The sequence below is a fragment of the Ictidomys tridecemlineatus genome, chromosome 2 (genome assembly GCF_052094955.1).
Source record: "Ictidomys tridecemlineatus isolate mIctTri1 chromosome 2, mIctTri1.hap1, whole genome shotgun sequence".
Classification (NCBI taxonomy): domain Eukaryota; kingdom Metazoa; phylum Chordata; class Mammalia; order Rodentia; family Sciuridae; genus Ictidomys; species Ictidomys tridecemlineatus.
Window position 1 is genome coordinate 217,421,406 of NC_135478.1, and position 19,624 is coordinate 217,441,029.

Below are 19,624 nucleotides of genomic sequence, written 5' to 3' on the forward strand. Positions count from 1 at the left end.
TTTAGTGCCTTGCTTTTTGCTGGGGCTGGCTTTGAACTTGAGATCCTCCTGTCTCAGCCTCCGGAGCCGCTGGGATTACAGGCATGCCTGTTTTGTCAGCTGACTTTCTGTGTTGAACTCTTGCTGTGAATAGAGCTGTTAGACAGACGCTGAAGGACTCTAAGTTTCTAAGTTGTCAGTTTTTGCCTATTTAATGAGAATCAGAAAAAAAATCTAAGAACTGGGAGGAAAGTCGACCTCATAATAAAACAAAGGAAGTCCTTATGTTCCTTGTACCCAGTGTCCTCTGCTGTGCCAAGAAGATACAGAGAGCCCTGGTTTCCAGAAAAGGAGCTGAGAATAAAACAAACCCAGATTCGCAGAGAACATCTTTTTCTACTTGTCTAATCAGTCTGTGTGCTGTCACTAACATAAATTTCTGCTTTTTTGTTTCATTTTATCATTTTCAAGGATTTGGGGAGAATGAAATTTTGTCTTTCCCATGCTAGATTATTTCAAAAACAAACATGTGATTTTATTTGTTTGCTCAAAAAATATTTATACCTTCAGTGTGCCCGGCACTGTGCCCTGGAGGACCTCACTGGGTAGGAGGGAGACTTGTAAACAAGAAAGAGGTCTAGAGAGGCACAGGAGCAGTGCCTGGCTCTTGAAAGGAGGATCAAACTCAGAGAACCTCACCGGGGTGTCAGTACCAAGATTCAACAATTCCATTTTCCTTCCCAGCAGTCTTTTGAAAATATATATATATAATCTCTTTTTGAGGCTGGCATCCACTCAGGTGATTTTCACTGGGCTGACCAGAGGTCACAGCTGAGATGAGTTAGTGTAAGGCAGGCTGTGAGGAGTGTGAGTGGGTGGCAGGCTGGGGATAGGAGGAGGGGCGACTTGCAGAGGCTGGATCAAAGCCCCAGGCCCCCCAGTGGGGGTCCCAGGATCTGGAAAGGAGCCAGTGCAGAGAGGGTGGGGGAAAGAAGTCAGACCCGCTCACCCCCAGATCTTAACACCTTCCTCCGACTTCCAGAAGCACTGACCATCTGCCCTAGCATCCCCAGGTTTAGGGACAAATAGGTGCCTATGTGGTTCCCAGAGGAAACAGAATGACACCAAGACTAGTTGGGAGGACATCTGCTGGGGAAAGGCTTCAGGATCAGCCACTGACCAGAGTGAAGGAAGCCCACGTGGGCAGAGGGGGGAGCCTCAGCCAATCCCACTGAGAGCTCTGGAGCTGTCCTGAATTGGGACGTGGGGGCCGGCCACGGGTGTACCCCAGCATTAACCAGCCAATGGATATGGGATGCCCTGGGGTAAGGGGTGGACCTTGAGCAAAGAAAGCAATTCCTGGAGGACCCAACTAAGAGCCACAGCTACCACAGCTCCAGCAGCCAGGGGAGCTGACAGGACCCAGGTCAAAGGTGTATGGTTACATAATAAAGGATCAATCATCACCCGCTGTCATTTGGTTTCACATTAGATGACAAACATGTTCAAGGAAAGACTTGCCCTTGCAACTCGTGGCACCCAGTGCCAAAACCCCTGAAAGCTCAGGGTGAAATGTGGGTCTCCCCACACAGTATCACCAACGGGGCCTGAAATTAATTAGCACATCTAAAGTCCTCTCTGATGCATAGATGCTGGCACAACAAATGGGAGTGCATGCGGAAGGGTGTCATCTTGGCCTGGGTTTCCTCCTGGCCTGGATTTCCTCCTATTTCAGAGTGCTAGCAGTCTAGAGCTGAGAGCAAGGGGGCCTCTCAGAACTCCAACCCCCTGCTGACCCAGAACTTCAGGGGGGTCTCAGGGTATGGTCTTTGGGCCAGCCGCAACAGCATCACCTGGGAACTTGGTAGAAATGCAAAACCCCAGGCCCCGCCCCAGACCCACTGAATCACAACCTCCTGGGCTGGGCTGGGGAGGGCTGCTCCTGTTCTAACAAGCTTTCCAGAGAGGCAGACTCTGATGCAGCTTGGCAGGCAGGGGGACCTGAAAGTCACACCTCTGCTAAGGCCGACACCCGGCCAAAGAGAAGAACAGGACAAGGGCAGGAAGGAAAAAGCAGGAGAAGCCAGTGCGTCCCTCCAAGGACTTACCCTGGCGGGGAGACAAGAGCAAGGAGCCAGGCTGGCCTTGACATTCGGCACCTGTTGCCATGTGAGATGAGGTTTGACAAAGATGTCCCTCAGGAGCTCTGTGCTGGCTGTCATCTCCTTAGTGTAGTTCCACTCTGGGCCTTATTTCCTTGGGCAAGAAATAAAAAGTTTGGGCCTAAAGCCCAAACAGGTTGTGGGCTGGGAGGAAGGAGCACCAACTGTGTGAGCTGCGGGCACCCACCGGCCTGGCTGCTGTCCTCTGCCAGCACAACCCCAGTGGACAAAGAAGATGGAATTGGCTCCTGTATAAGCAGGTGCCTTCAGGTCAGGGGTTCTGTTTCTGTACCTGCTCATACACCTGACATGTATTTCAGCCTACACATGCTTAGGACACCACAGAGGACATAGTCCCTGCTGGAAAGGTCCAGTGGCTACTTAAGGGGAACAGACAAATTCACCTGAAAGAACATCAAATGGCCCCAACCTGTATGATCAGGGGCTACGCTGCATGCTCTGGGCACTACGAGCTGCCTGTTGGGAAGGAGCACACCATGAAGACTGCAGTCAATCAAGGGGAGGAGGCTTGAAGGAGGAAAATGGCCCCAGAGACCAGGAGAAAGAGAGAGGACAGGGCCTGGGCACAAAGCTGCAGGAACAGAAGGCTGGCGGCAGGGCAGACTGTGAAGTGCAGGCCTCGGGAGATCAGAGAGCTCTGCAAGAGAGCCAGGTGTGGGGTCAAGACCCAGAGGAGCTGCCTCAACAGGGTCATGGACAATATACAGGACACATAGTTAAGTTTGGATTTCACCTAAATAATGAGTAATGGCCAGCCTAAGTGTAATGCAAGACTTTCATTCTAAAATATGATCCATTGTTTATCTAAAACTCAAATTTAACCTAGCATCCTGAACCTTCTTTGCTAAATCAGGCAACCCCAGACCTGGAGTCCTTAATTTTATACTTCATTCTCCTCAGGACTTCCTTCTGCTAGAAGGAATCTGAGTCACAGAGATGCCCATGACTACATAGTCTGTTTCCACAGTCTGCTCCTAACCTCAGGTACTTGACAGTTTGTGGTCCATCAGGCCTTAATCTCATCAAAGTCTGGCTCTGCCACTTTCTAAGTATGTGACCCTGGCAAGTCATTTAACCTTCTGAGCCTCAGTTTCTCCTTCTCGGGATAATAACTGGTTCCTGACTTACAGCATTTTGTGAGAATTAGGTGAAATAATTGAACATATCGCTTGATCACTAAATAGTAATGTGATGATGGTGGTGGTGATGATGATAATCATGGTGATGGGAAACCTGAAGCACAATCATTTATGACACTAAGACAATGAGGAGCCCTGGGCAGGCTCTGGGCTGTTCTCCTGCCTTCACATCCCTGCCTCCAACCTGTGCTCTGTGCTCCCTTCTCTAACTTGTTCGCTGCTCCCCATCTGTAGGCACCAAGCTTCCTCCTGGAGCTACCAGGAACCTCTGAGTCCCCAGGTCCTCAGTGCTGGTGGCTGCAGCAAACCGCCTGGACATCTAGCCCAGGTTCCGGACTATAAACAGCCCAGGGTTTTCCTGGAGTCTGACCACTGCCCAGATGGGCCTCCATCCTAGTTCTTGCTGCCATCAGGGGAAAAAAATCCAAACACTGAACATTTTCCATATGACAGTTTCCCTTCAGTATTATATAACAGCCTAATTCAGACTGCCAGCAAGCGTGCTCTGAACTACTTTAACTACGCATCCACTGAGTAAGATCAAGACAGAAAATATCTGTTGATTAGGTTCCATTTTAGTCATTTCCTGCCTTCGCAGGAAAGTCAGATCAAGAGATTCCTTCCTGGTCCCCAGCTTCCCCCGGAAGCCCCCTTCTGGTTCCAGGTCTGCATAGCCATGGGGTGACCCTGACCAGGTGTCTCCCTCCTCACACCTGGATTAGGTTGAGCTGGGTTAGGATGGTGATCCAGCTACTGGCAAAGATCACCTTCCGCTTAGCACCGAGCTAGTTTAGATGTTTCTTATTTTTTTTTTTAACCATGCTGCACTTACATATAAATCCTAGTAAGCAGAAAAATGTCTATAGTCAATTCTCCCGCTGAACTCTCTCTACTGCCCAGTGCTCAAAGAGCCCATTCTCCCACTATCAAGGCCAGTCCTTCAAGCAGCCTCCTGAGGCCTAATGCTCAGCCTGATCTGCGTGACCCTCATTTTAGGAATTGTGTATGGAAAGAGTCCAGATTCTGGCTCTCAAGAAACCAATAATAGACTATATATATGTACATATATGTATATGTGTGTGTGTATATGTGTGTGTGTGTGTGTGTGTATATATATATATATATATATATATATATTTTTTTTTTTTTAACAGTACTGGAGATTGAGCCCAGGGTATTCTATCACTGAGCTATACCCCCAGCCCTTTTCATTTTTTATTTTGAGACAGGGTCTCCCGAAGTTGCTGAGGCTGGCCTCAAACTTGCAATTCTCCTGCTTCAGCCTCCTGAGTCACTGGTATTATGGGCGTGTGCCACCACACCCAGCTGACCCAGATTTCAATTGTGTAGTCACCCCTGGTCTCTTTATTGTCTTTTTTCCTGCTGTCTCCCATCCCACCCACCCCCTTTTTTTTCTTTGAGATGGGGTCTTGCTGTCATTCCCTAGGCTAGCCTCAGACTTCTGGGCTCAAGCGATCCTCCTGCCTCAGTTTCTGAGTGCTGGGACTATAGGCTTGTGCCCCAGTGCCTGACTTCTTAGCTTGACATTTAGGACTGGTGGCTGTAGACCTCTCACTGAGCTCTGGCTCCACATTCTCCTAGATCCCAACCTGTTTCTACACTCACCTACCTGGCCCACACAGTTTGCCCTAGTGCTGAGGCCTGCCCCCAAGACCCTTGGTCGCCCACCCCACAGCACTGACAATGCAGAGAGTCCAGCCATCTGGCCCTCATAAAATGTCTCAGGCTCCATGCCAAATTGTGCTCCAGATTGTGTGGCCCCCAGTTCCCTAGGAAACTGTACACGGAACTGGCTGCCAAGCCGTCAGAGAGTTTTGGCCATGTGGTTGGCCACCTGGGCAGGAACCTGGCTGATTGCTTTCTTATCTGGCAGTTCCCCTTCCTGGGTCTTGGAGCCCAACCCTATCTGAGTCACCTAGGCCTTGGAAACCTGTTCCTCTGAAGTCCCAGCCCTTCTGAATTACAGGCATCTAGGATATCTGATGTGCACTGCTTCATTTATGTCTTTTGGACTCTAAACTGTTCATCTCATTCCTGGTTTTGCTCCCAGATGCCCTAGACCTATGAGAGGTGGCTTCCCCAAACTGGCCATCCTATCCCCTGAACCTTTCTCTGAATCAACAGAATCTTGGGGAACTTTTTCTAGATCAACGAAAATCTACAGCTATATCAGAGTCCTGCTTTCACTCACCCGCTCTGCTCACCCGCCTACATCTCGACAAATACTTATGGAGCATATATTTTGAAACCAGATAATGTGTTAGCTGAGGTTTCCTCCAAGGAATGGACAAGACACGGTTCCTGGGCTAAAGGAGTTCACAGTCCAAGTGGAAGATGTCAAAGTAAACATAATTCATTTCAAAGCATGAAGTGTTACACCTTGAACTTGGGGCACCTGGGAAGGGTATCTAAATCAGGCCCAGGGTACAGGGAATATCTTCCACTGTGGGTGATATGAAGTCTAAGCTAAATCCAAAATAGCAGTAAGAGCTGGCAAATGGATGTGGGGGGAGTCCAGATTTCATGTGTGAAAACCCAAGAAGAGGAACAACTAAAAATGGGAAACTACAAACACCAACGTGATGTGGGGCAGTTGGAGAAGTGGGCAGGACCTCACCATTAAAAAGGAGTTGGCTGGTATCTGAGGGACGAGAGGAAGCCACTGAGGGTTCTCCGTAGGACCTGCTCTGCTCTTCAGGATGAGGTCTACAATTTGGGCACTTCACTCTGCCATCATAATGGAGAATGAATTAAAGGGAAGGCAGGGCCTGGCAAAAGGAGCAGAGGGAGACTGTGGCAGGATTCCATGCAGTAGATGACAGTGGCCTGAACACTGAATGGAGCGGTGAGAAGAATTGGGAACAGGAGACCCATAGGAATTAGTGACCCATGGTGCGTAAAGGCCCAGGGAAGGGAGGAATCAAGGATAATGGACAATAGGGAGCACACCGTTGCCATGAACCATCCCCAGGGACTAGAGGAGGAAGGGCAGGCCGTGGGGAGCGGGGAACAGGAGGCAGGGCCCTGGACAGGAGGGCAGTGTTGAGTTTCAGTGGTTACGGGTCATCCTGTGAGGATGCTGTCTCCAGAGCGATCCTGGCCAAAGACAGATCTGAGAGGGATCAGGGAAGCCAAGAACACTGGGGCATGAGGAGAACAGATGGCTGAGGATGGAGCCCTAAGAAATATCAGCACTAAGAGAAAATTTTACATAATCTCAATGAGACTCCCTTACATGATACTCATCACACAGTGGAGACACCTTAACCAAGTGGCCAAAGTCAGCAGCAGCAGGAGCAGGACAGGGAGACATCCCGTGCCTCCTGATGGGACGCACTGGGAAGGACACCACAGCGCGTCTGCGGCACTGCTGCCCAAAGCATGCCATCTGAACCTCATCCCAGGGCACATCTGACAAACCCACATGGAGGGTTGATCCACAAATAACTGGTCTGTGCTCTTCAAAAATGTCAAGGTCATGAATGGCAAAGACTAAAGAACTGTTCTGGATTAAAGGAGACTAAAGACCTGGGCGTGGTGGCTCACACCTGTGATCCCAGTGACTCAGAAGGCTGAGAAAGGAGGATCCCGAGTTCAAAGCCAGCCTCAGCAAAAAAGCAAGTGCCCCTAAATTCAATCCTCGGTACCAAAAAAAAAAACCAGAAAAACAAAAAACGGAGACTAAAGAACAAATGTAACTTTACCTATAATCCCAGTAGCCCAGGAGTCTGAGGCAGGAGGATTGAGAGTTTTAAACCAGCCTCAGCATCTTAGCAAGACCCTAAGCAAGACCCCATCTCAAAAATACAAATGGGCTGGGGATGTGGCTCAGTAGTCAAGTGCCCTGGATTCAGTCATCAGTTCCCCAAAAGTAAAAGAACAAATGTAACTATGTAATTCAGTGTATGGTCCTAGTTTAGATTCTAGACTGGGGGGAAAAAAGCTCACCTTTTTTTTTTTCTTTTGTTACAATTGTTTTGTGATAATTAGTAAAAGTTTAAATGTAGTTTATTGATTAGATGATATTATATCAGTATGTGTTATGTTTCTAATTTTAATCACTGTTCTATGTTAGAGAATGCCTTTTTAGGAGATACAAATTTAACTATTTAGGGCTGGGGTTGTAGCCCAGTAGAGCACTTGCCTAGCATTTGTAAGACACTGGGTTCAATTCTCAGCACAACATATAGACAAATAAATAAAAATAAAGGCCCATTGACAAGTAAAAAAAAAAAAAGAATGGAACTATTTAGGGGTAAAAGAGAATTGCATCTGCAACTCACTCTCTATAGTTCAGGTAAAAGTTTTACATATAGATGAATGAGCTGGGTGCTGTGGCGCATGCCTATAATCCCAGTGGCTCAGGAGGCTGAGGCAGGAGTATTGTGAGTTCAAAGCCAGCCTCAACAACAGTGAGGTGCTAAGCAACTCAGCAAGATCCAGTCTCTAAATAAAATATATAAAAAAAGGACTGGGGATGTGGCTCAGTGGTTGAGGGCCCCTGAGTTCAATCCCCAGTACCCCAAAAGGAAAAAAATGAATGAGAAGTAGATAGTGCTGAAGCAAATGTGATAAAATGTTAACATATGGGAACCTGAGTATAAAAATGCTGGAATTGTTGGTAACATTCTTTCCCAGTTTTCTGTAAATCTGAAATTATTTTCAGGTATATATTGAATACACACCTGAGTTGCTTAGCTCCTCATTTTTTTGCTGAGGCTCGCTTTGAACTCAGGATCCTCCTAAATTGAGTTGAAAACCAACTTGTTCCTCTGAGAATTTCCATTCCCACCTTTACTCACCCTACCCTTCCCTTTCAATGCTACTATGATTCAAATAGAATTTTCTCTTTTAAAATTATTATTATTTTTTAATAGTTATTTTTTAGTTTTAAGTGGTCACGATGTCTTTATTTTACATCTATGTGGTGCTGAGGATTGAACTCAGTGTCTCAAGCATGCTAGGCGAGCACTCTACCACTGAGCCACAATCCCAGCCCCTCTTTTAAAATTATTACTGAAAAAAAATGATATAACATTAAATTTACCATCTTAACCTTTTTTAAAATTTTACTTTTTGCAGTGCTGAGGATGGAACCCAGGGTATATCATACATGCTAGGCAAGTGCTCTACCACTGAGCCACATCCCAGCCCCTATCTTACACATTAAGTGAAACAACAGAGTCGAGTACATTCATATTATTGTGCAGTAGATCTCTAGTAAGTCTGCAATTATTTTCAAGTAAAAGCTTTGCTTTGTTTTGTTTTGTTTTTTTCCTAAAAAGGTAGCAGAAGACACACCTATTAGGAGACAGAAAGAACAGGTACAGAGGCAGGAGCGGAAAGAGAAGGCAAGATGTGGTGATGCTAAGAGGGGTAAGGGGATAGGTTACGGTCCCAAGGGCAGAGACACCATGCAAACATGGGAGGGAGACAGAAGACCAACCAAGCACAACTCCATGAATTCAATCTAGAAACATCTTCTCCATCCTCCTTCCACAGGTACTCCTGATGGGGAGAGAAGCCTAGAATGTTCTTTGAGCCTACTAATTCTCTGGAATAAAAAATGGCATCAGAATTCCTGCCAGCACCTGTGCAGCTGGGGAGACTGGGGAGGGGTGGACTGTGCTTCTGTTGGAAGGTTGTGGACGGCTGGCTGCATCAGTACCAGGGAGGCTCCCCAGTACCCACCCTCGCCCTAGCCTGGAGGGAAAAGTTGAGTCAACGGGGAAATGAAATCACCAAGCACAGAGAGTAGGGGTTATTTTTGTGAACCCCAGGTGATGCAGGACTCTGGGGTAGGCCTTGGGACTAAAAGATGCCAAAATATGGAGGCCATTCCAGGAGGAGAGGAGGAAACTCCAGCAAGGTAGCAGTGCAGTGGCCAGAGAGAGGCTGCTGGGCAGAGTCCCCGGGGCCCACAGGGGCAGATGTCCAGCTTTCTTTGCTTTTTCTTCTAACCTGTAATTCCCCCAAATTATCCAGACTCTTTCTATCAGTCTCTGCCGCCCAGTGGCACCCAGTGTCCTTGGGCATGAAGACAGGAGGTGGGTTCACATCTAGCATTATGCAAATCAGAGAGTGCTGGGCAGGGCTGGGGTGGAGCTCAGTGATGGGGCAGCGCCCACTAAAAAAAAAATGGAGAGGGAGGGAGGGAGAGCTTGAGTGAACAGGCACTCAGCAGCCCACAGGTGACTCAGAAATGGGGTCAGGACCAGGAGTCCAGAGGGAAAGTTTAGAGTTCAAAACACACCTCCACCCATATCCCTTCTGACATGGGGGATCCTCCACTACAGGGGGCCAGGCTGGTCTTAAATGTGTTTCTCATATTTCCACACTGAATTTGACTTTGTTAAAGTAAAGGGTAATCTCAAAAAGCCCAAGGAACGAGGGACATTCAGGTCACATAAGAACTAAAATTGCTTATTGGGGTTGTTTCTGACCCTGGCAGGAGCCCTTTTGGTAGAGGGATTTGGCACAAAACAGCTGACAATGACCACAGGTGGGCAGAATGGAGAGGCTGCTGGCGTAGACAACCGGATCGAGTTTCTTGGCTGTGGAAAGAGAAAAGATACAGGTAACAAGGATCTTCCGCTTAGAGGTAAAAGGGGTTTCTTTTGTCTTGAGATGGGAAATCCTTCAGAATATTTAATTGATGTGAGAAAAATAAAAACAGCAAAGAGGAAAAGATACAAAAATTAGGGAAGAAAATCCACAACAGAAGGACTTGGTTGGTTCTCTCCACTGCCCAGCAGGAAGAACACCGACCCATGAGACCAGAGACAGGAGCTCTACCTAGACACCTGCTTAGGTGATGCTCCAGGGTCACAATGCCAGCAATTTTATTTTAAGCCTTGAGAACTAATTGGTGGAATTCTTAAAACCAGACCTTTTTAATCTACCTTAACCCCTGAGGTGGTGTGGAACCCTACGATGAACAGGTGACATCGAAATAAATATTTGCCAGGCGCAGTGGCACATGCTATAATCCTAGTGGCTCGGGAGACTGAGGCAAGAGGATCACAAGTTCAAGGCCAGCCTCAGAAACTTAATAAGACCCTAAGCAACTTAGGGAGATCCTGTCTCATAATAAAAATTTTTAAAAAGTCGGGGGGGGGGTGTGCTAGGGATGTGGCTCAGTGGTTAAGTGCCCCTGGGTCAATCCCTGGTATCAAAAAATAGATTAAAAAAATAAGCTAACATTTATATAAAACCTGCTAAGCTTTACATAGCTAGTTCCCAGTAGTTCTTACAGCAGCCCCCTTGATAGCTGGTCCCAATCCCATTGTATAGATCAGCAAATTGAGGTTCAGAGTAACTAAGTAGAAAATGGCAGATCAGGGAAACAAGCCCAGATCTTATGCCAAAGTTCATTTTCTTTTCACTCTGGACTTTAGGGAATATATCTAATGTCCCTGAGGCAAGACACTGATGTCCAATTAACTATAGATGCACCGAAGTATGACCATTTTTCTACTAGCCCCTGGATTTTCACAATTACTGACACATATCCTTCTATCTCTGGAACCACAGAAACCTGAACCTATAGAACCTGTCCAATTTGGGCTGGAGATGTAGCTCAGTTGGTAGAGTGCTTTCCTTGCATGCACAAGGCCCTGGGTTTGATCCCCAGCACCAAAAGACAAAAAACAAACAAACAAAAAAACTTGTCCAATTTGCTTCTTCAGAAAGTTTCCACAATTGCTCCTGAAGTTTCTGCCCTGCCCAGGTTGCTGTAGAGCTGCTGAGATGCGTGGGGCAGGAAAATGCAGGTAAAAGAGCCCATGAAGCACCTGCTCAGCTCCTCTGTCTCAGCCCTAGTTGTCCTCTTTAATTTCCGAGGCACCCCCAGGAAACCCCAGGACTTGGAACCCAGTTTAATAACTTCTGCTATAGGACACAATCTTTTTTTTTTTTTTTTTTTTTTTTACTTTAATGAAGATATTGAAGTTCACAAAAGTCCAAAAGTCAAGCATTCTATCTAGGATCACAATGAGAGTTAAGTGAATTGTAAATCCCAATAATCTGTTTACTGCACAGCCACTTATCCAGCTTTCTCTAATACCTGCCTGTTCAATCCAGTCCCAAGGCTCTTTCTGCACCACCCAGCTTTTTCTTTTGGGCACCGAGGATTGAACTCAGGGGCACATGACCACTGAGCCACATCCCCAGCCCTATTATGTATTTTATTTAGAAACAGGGGCTCACTGAGTTGCTTAGCAACTTGCTTTTTCTGAGGCTGGCTTTGAACTTGCAAAACTCCAGCCTCAGCTTCCTGAGCCTCTAGGATTACAGGCATGCGCCACCACGCCTAGCTCTTTCTGCCCCCTTTTAACAAAACCATGTATTTTTTTCAAAGAGTGCATACTCCGCAGCCTGGGGTTGTGGCTCGCTGGTAGAGAGCTTGCTTAGCATGTGTGAGGCACTGGGTTTGATCCTCAGCACCACATAAAAATAAATAAATAAAATAAAGGTATTTTGTCCAACTACAACTAAAAAAAAAAACAAAAGAGTGCACTCTGCTAAATTTCTTATATTTCCCAGCCTCTCTTCAACTTGGTCTAAATGTTAAGTCTGGTCAATCAAATGCAAATCAGGAACAACCTCAACCATTTTTTCCAAACCCTAATCCCAGTTCCCAACTATGTGTCTGTCTCTGGGGCCTGGAAGGCATGAGCAGCGACCTCCCACTCACTCTGGAAACCCCGTGCTCCTGAGGCAGGGCAGCCTGGCAGTCAGCTCCATCCTGGGGAGGATGGGGTCATGATGGCTCCTCGAGGTTTCCTAAGTCTACATCCTGGACTCCTTTTCCAGAACTCTGAAAGCTTAACTGCTTCCAGAGCCTTTGACCTGATGTTTTCCCTCAACCTCAGAAAACTTCTGTGGTTTTGAGATTACGAACTGCAAAGAGGAGTCGCCAAAAATCCAAAGAAGTCAGGGAAAGAACCTCCTGGAGTTTGTCCAGTGAAAATACAGGGAGTAGCCGTAAATGAGGCAAAACAGATCTGTAAATTAAAAGATTAGCATCCAATTGTGATTAGAAATAGTTAGGGGGCTGGGGATGTGGCTCAAGCGGTAGCCTGCTCGCCTGGCATGCATGCGGCCCGGGTTTGATCCTCAGCACCACATACAAACAAAGATGTTGTGTAGTTAGGCTGGGCCACCACGCTGCCTGCCTGTAATCCCAGCAGCTCTGAAGACGGGGAGGCAGGAGGATCATGAGTTCAAATGCAGCCTCAGCAATTTAGCTAGGCCCTAAGCAGCTCAGTGAGTCCCTGTCTCTAAATAAAATACAAAATAAAACAAAATAGGGCTGGGGATGTGGCTCAGTGCCCCTGAGTTCAATCCCCAGTACCACACCGCCCCTCCCCCCAAAAATATAACAACAACAACAAAAATAGAATGAAAACCTGGAGATTTCAGCAAGGAGTATGCAGTTAAGGCAACAAGCCCAATATTGCCCAGAGAGACCAGTATTAAGAAATTTCCGTTCACTTCCCCCTGAGGAGAAGCAGCATCTTAGGAAACAGCCCTGTTAGAGAGGAGTAGTTACCAAAGGGCTGGATCACCACTGATTGACACCTCAGCCCCAGAGCTGGGAGTGAACAAGCTTGGGGACTGCCTGCTAGCAAGAAAGAACACAGCAGCTGGTCAGCACTTAGCCAGTGTCCAGAGAAGCTGACTGGAATGGGAGGGCAGGCTGGACATGGCCCCTATTTATCAAAATGTGGCAAAAGGAAGTTCACTTCCTGAGAAGGGTGAACAAACCATGACATTGCAACCACCTCAATTATAAAAGCTGCTGCAGACGGGCACTTGCCTATGGAGGAGATGAGATGGTCCTGAGGCAGATGCGAGGCGTCTCCCAAAACATCTGAGAGCATCCTCTGGTGCCCAGAGGCAAATAGGGACTTTCCTATGGAAGTCTAGAGAGAACTTTGCTTCTGAGTCCCACTGACAACAGCCAGAGAGGACCCACCGACATGACAAAAGGACTGACCTAGTCTGTTTTCACAAAGCTCATTTATGCTAAGAAGGGCTCTAGTTTATTCTTGTCCCTCCTGAAAGGTGATATTCATAACTGGAGGTAAGAAAGACATCATACCTGGGGACACAACTGTCCAGGGTGGGGCTGTTACGTAGCTGTCACCTTCCAGCAACTTGAGTTTTGTTTTGAGTGGAAGTAGAAAAGCCCTGGGCCTGGCCCTAATCCTACCGTCACTTAACAGTACAAGTCTCTTTGAGATTCACATTCCTCATCTATAAGTAAGGGTAGAAATACCTTGCCCAGCTCCCTGAAGCATTCTGAGGACAACACACTGGGCCCTGGTTTCCAACAGTATTTTCACACGGACACGCCACATCATGTGATTCTGAGGCCCCAGATGAATGTAGGTCCTCAGCTCCAACCCAGCAAAGCACCCCTGGGTCTTTCAGAGTGTCCTCAAAAGGGTATTCCATCTGTTTAACCAATTAATCCCAGTCATTACCCCCCACCAACCCACCCACACACACATGCAAACTAACCCATACCACAGGAGCAAATTCAGATTGGCTGGATCTTTGGTCATTCACACCTCTAGACACATCTCCTGGCCTCAGACCTGGCTTACCCTGAATGGGTGATTAACGAACTCAATCAGGAACCAAAGCTTTGACCTTCGGGACCAATTCCAGCCCCTCTTTGTTATGGTGTATATATGGGTGTCCCCCAAAAGCTCATGGGTAAGACAATGCAAGGAAGTTCAGAGGTACAATGACTGGGTAATGGGAGCCTTGGCCTGATCAGTGCATCCATGCCATGATAGGGATTAACTACGGGGTAACTGTAGGAGGGTAGGTGTGACTGCACCAGGTGGGTCATTCAGGGTGTACCTTTGGGGTATATATTTTGTCCCTAGTCTGCATTCTCTTTTCGCTGCTTCCTGGTGCCATGTCCTGAGCTGCTTTCCTCCACCACACTGTTCTGCCATGGAGCCAACCATCTATGGACTGAGACCTCAGAAACCACGAGCCCCCAAATAAACTTGTCTTCCTGTAAAATTGTTCTCTTGTGTGTTTTGGTAACAGCAGCAAAAAAGCTGACTGAAACACTCCACCCTGCCAGCTTCCACGGAACAACAGGAACAGACCTGCCTGTCCTGGTGGCCTTCAAAAAACAGAAGGACTTTAGCTCAAAAGTGAACTGAGGGGCTGGGGATGTGGCTCAAGTGGTAGTGTGCTCGCCTTGCATGCGTGCGGCCCAGGTTCGATCCTCAGCACCACATACAAAGATGTTGTGTCTGCCGAAAACTAAAAAATAAATATTAAAATTCTCTCTCTCTCTCCCTCTCTCTTAAAAAAAAAAAAAGTGAACTGAAACATCCCCCTTGAGACCCAGAAAAATGACAGTCCCCTTTACAAGGCCCTTCCTCCTCCTGGTTCCCAGGAGAGGGGCCACACCAGGGCCCAAGTTGCCTGTCCTTGTCAGAGCAGAGGACAGAGAATACCATCTAGGGAAAGCATGAAGGGCCCAGGACTGGGAAATCCTGGGGACAATGGTGTGGCAGAGATGCTGGAGCACTTGGAGGGCACATAGGTTCAGAGGAAATCAAGGAAAGCAAAAAACGAAGCTGTGATTGCATCCAAAGAGGAAAAGTGTCATTGCAGAAGAGGGTCTGTCCCAGACACGCATAGCTCCGAGGTGAACGGTGCTTGTCTTGTGCCAATGAAGCAAACAGGAACCGCTCATCAAATGTTGGGATACAAGGACATGGGGGCGGGAGGAGGAGAATAATTCCTCAGCTACCATTGTGGGGAGTCAACAGGTAATGTTCCAATTGAAGAATCCAGACATAGTAATATAAGCATATTATTTAGAAAAATGGTGGCAAATACTAGGGGAAAAAGAAAAAAGACTACAGAGTGAGATGGTTGCCTCTAGGAAGGACACCCTGAGGGGTTAGTGGCTGAGAATGAGTGTAATTTTTCATTTTAATTTTTATGTATGTATTCTATTTCACTTTTTAAATTATGTACATGCATCATTCTGTTAAAGAGGGGGGATGATAATTTTATATCAAGCGGGTCCTCTAAGCCTCCACAGAGCAAGGTTTCCAGAAACTTACGGCTCTATAGTATGCAGGGCCCTTATCAGATACGTGGCCACCTGGATTAGTTTTCTAGGGTTGGCATAACAAAGTACGGCAAATGGATGGCTTAAATGACAGAAATTGCCAGAAGTCCAGGATAAAGGTGCTGTCAGCATTGGCTCCTTCTGAAAACTGGGAGGAAGAATCCATCCCCTTCCCCTCCCCTGGCTTCTGGTGCACTGGCAACCTTTGGTGCTCCTTAGCTTGTAGACACACCATGCTGGTGTCTGTCTTCATGTCCACACGACATTCTCCCTGTAGGCATGTCTCTATTCAAACAGCCTCATTTTATTAGGACATCAGTCATGATGGATTAGGGGCCCATCCTCCTCCATCCAGTATATTTCCCCGTAACAAGTTACTTTTGCCATTACCCTACTTCCAAGTAAGGTCACATTATGAGATACTGCAGGGTTGGAACTTCAATATATGAATTTGAGGGGACACAAGTCAACTGGTAACACTGTATTAAAGCTGTATGGTGTTAATGTAATACTTTAAACAAACTGGTCAGCCTGCAGGACCTGCATCTTAAGAGTGGCCACTGCCTAGGACACACACTGACAAGCTGGCTACCCAGTGCTCCTGACTCAGTCCCACCAATACCCACTTCTATTTCTCCCTGAACATGTACCCACTTGCTGAACGCCCCCCCACACACACACAATAATACCAATCATCTGTTGTCCCACTGTGTCATTTGTCCTACTTTGTTGTTGTTGTTGATCCCTGCCTAGACAGGTGACCCTCATCTGTGATCCAGTCATGCCTTTTCCAAAGCTTGTTCAGCAGCTAGGGGTGTAGTTCAGGGGTAGAGTACTTGCCTTGCACGTGCAAGACTGTGAGTTGACCCCCAGCACTGGCAAAAAACAAACAAACAAACAAACAAAAAATCTAAAGCTCCTTTGGGGGGATGTGGACTGGGAAATCTCAACATGCCCCCATGGTAAGAATTCATAAAGAACTTCAGCACAAATGGGCCAAACACTTCCATCCCCCCAGTGACTGGGTGACATAACTATTCATAGGTGTTGCAACTGCACCACTTACTTACTAGTTGGGTTATATTGAGCAACTTAACCTCTGGGTAGCCGTTTGCCTAACTGCAATGTGGGAATAATAACAGAAGGCTACATCATAGGGTAGGGTTAAATGAAATGAAGCACACTAAGCCCCCTACACAGTGCCTCACACATAATAGATAACCAATACATGCCATTTGTTATTATTATCAGGTGTTCCTCCTCCGTTTACTTTTTAAATTTTTACTTTTATTTATTTTTATCCTATCATGTTTAGAGGAGAGCCTGGCTGTGCCTGATCTCCATTTAGCCATTGACTAAAGAGCCCCTCTGTGGGTACCCTGCCATACATCTCAGTGACCTCTGCTTCAGTGGCTCCTGCATCCTCCCCTCTTTGTCCTGCCAACACCCAGTGGGGCAGCTCAGCCCACCCACCTTCCTCCTGGGTCTCCAGGGGCACATCTGCCCCAAGTTAGCCAGATCACACTGTCTCTTTTTTTTTTTTATAATTTTTAATATTTATTTTTTTAGTTCTCGGCGGACACAACATCTTTGTTGGTATGTGGTGCTGAGGATCGAACCCGGGACGCAGGCATGCCAGGCGAGCGCGCTACCGCTTGAGCCACATCCCCAGCCCCCACACTGTCTCTTGTTCAAATCATTCTTTTTTTTTTTTTTTTTTTTTTTAAAGAGAGAGTGAGAGAGAGAGGGGGACAGAGAGAGAGAGAGAGAATTTTAACATTTATTTATTTTTTCTTAGTTCTTGGCGGACACAACATCTTTGTTGGTATGTGGTGCTGCTGAGGATCGAACCCGGGCCGCACGCATGCCAGGCGAACGCGCTACCGCTTGAGCCACATCCCCAGCCCTCAAATCATTCTTATTAGTCTCAAATCAGTTTTCAGGAGACCACCACTCCAAAGGCAGCACTTTTCTCTCTCTCTCTCTCTCTCTCTCTCTCTCTCTCTCTCTCTCACACACACACACACACACACACACAGATTTAGCAAATATCATTTGTTTACTTTGTGAAAATTTAAGACAAAGTCAGGTTACATTATCCATGTCATGAAAACAAAAGTAAAAACAACAACCCACATTCCATTCCACTCTAGACTCCTGGACTTCAAAGCACCCAGCTGAGAGCTGAACAGCTTGCTTTTGATAACATTCTAACAGGGAAAAGGAAGGAACCAAAAAAGTGTGGGAGCAAATCTCTACATGAGAGGACATTGTAAAGTGTGTCTTGGTGCATCTTGTTGGGGACCTCCATTCCCAACACCATTTGGAGATGGTTCTATAACCAGAGAAAAGCAAACCCTAACACATTTCTAAAAGAATTCATCAAGGTCTGCTGCCTAAGGTTCTTTAGAATTTACTAAGGAAACAGAAATTTTCAGTTTCTTATTTGTAATAAGAGTGATAAGAACAGCTGTTTGTTGTGCACTTACCTTGTGCCAAGAACTGATGTGTTTCGTTTGGTTTGATTCATTTAATTAACCCAATTAAATTTCAGTGAAGGAGGCACAAGGAGGAAGGCTTGGAGTCTGATAGCTATGTGAGCTAGCCTCTGATTTCTCATCTATAAAGTGGGGATAATACCTACCTGGTAGTTATTGTGAGGATTAAATAATTTAGGTAGAGCGCTTCAGCCCAAAGTTTTTTCCATTGTAATTTCATAGGCATAGAGAATTGCGTAATCCACTTCAAAAATATGTACTGTATTAATGAAAGAAACAAAACAAGGGAAATGGAAAATTTTGAGATTCTGGTGTATGTCAATCTGCCCTTCAATAAGTCCTTCCTGGTGAAGGTGAACTTGGGGCAGTGTTGGTCCCCATACCTAGTCTGCTAAGCCTCCCTCCCGGCCACATCAAAGGAGCCACGGAGACAACGTGAAGTCAGAAGAACCAAAATCCTGCCCACACTTCAAAGGGCTATTCTCCCGGAAGTTGTTACAGCATCCCTTTCAAGGAGAGTAAACAATACAGCTCACAGAAGCCACAGGGAGCTACAGCCACAACAAACTGGCTTCCATGCTGGGACGTGGAACTTTCTGGGGCCCAAGTGAAAACAGCCCTCTGTGCTGAAAACGTCAGCCCCACTGCCTTTCCATTCTCACCCTTATACTAATGAGCAGCGGGAAGAGCCTGGCCAGAGTGGGCGGGCATGAATGGCCCAGAGCAGGTGGCATCCCTCTTTTCCTTTCTGCACACCCTCAGGACATCATGGACAGCTCCCACTCTTCAGTCTACACCTTTGATGGTTCTGTTTGAAAACCTCCTGGGAGTAGGGCGATGGCGAGGGCGACCTGCTCTCTCCTGAGCAGGTGCTCTGCGCCCGGCGTTGAATTCCCTTCTCCCTCCCGGCCCTCGGCTGGGCTGGGGGATGGCACGCGGATCACCAGACCCTCTCCACCCGTCCTCGGCCCAGTTTTCAGTGACAGGCACTGGGACGTCCCCCACCCACCCCCGCGCTGACCACGCCGCCCGGTGGTCTTCCTAGCCTCGCCCTAACATTAATGCGCAGCCGGAAGCGCCCAGCACCGAGCGGGCTGTCAATGGTGGTCCCGAGCAGGTGGCGACCCTCTTTCCCTTTCTGCCCTCCGTCCTGCGTTTCCCCGCTCTCCCTGATGGCTAAGGGGGCAGCCGAGTGGCGGCCTCGGATACGCAGCCCTCTGCACGCTCCGCTCACGCATCCCGCGGCCCCGAACCTCCACACCTCCCCGGATCCCTGCGCTCCCCGCCGCACGCTCACACGCGCACACCCCCCACCCGCGGGCGACCCGGCGCGTTCACACCTCCCGCCGCGGCGTGCCTCCGCAGCGCCTCCCGGGCCGGGACGTGCCGCACGTGCGCCGCGCCGTGATTGGCAGCGCCGGCCCCGCCCGCCCCGCGCCCCCGCCCCGCCCTCCCGCAGGCTGGGGAGGGGGCGTCGGGAGCCGGCGAGCGGCTGGCGCGGTGGCTGGGGCTACCCGGGCTAGCCGACCCGGGTCGTCGCTCAGAACCGCCCGGGAACAACGACAGCTCGGTGGGGAGGAAGAAGGGGGGGTCGGCTGCTGGAAAGCGCCGGTGTCCTCCAGGTGCCCTCCGGCTCGGGTGACGGAAGCCTGCCCCGGGGGCTAGGGTGCTGTCCCCTCCGAGTGGAAA

The 19,624-nt window shown here is 47.9% G+C and overlaps 1 long non-coding RNA gene across 2 annotated transcripts; it reads right to left on the reverse strand.

The window, feature by feature from the left end:
• Positions 1–8,364: 8,364 nt before the first annotated feature.
• LOC144375478 (uncharacterized) lies at positions 8,365–19,342 on the reverse strand. Of its 2 annotated transcripts, XR_013435449.1 has the most exons (3): positions 19,276–19,342; positions 18,082–18,194; positions 8,365–9,876 (listed from the first exon to the last, which is right to left on the reverse strand). It is a non-coding gene; the product is annotated as an uncharacterized LOC144375478 (long non-coding RNA). The 2 variants fall into 2 exon arrangements; XR_013435448.1 differs by having other exon boundaries at positions 18,082–19,318.
• Positions 19,343–19,624: the final 282 nt, after the last annotated feature.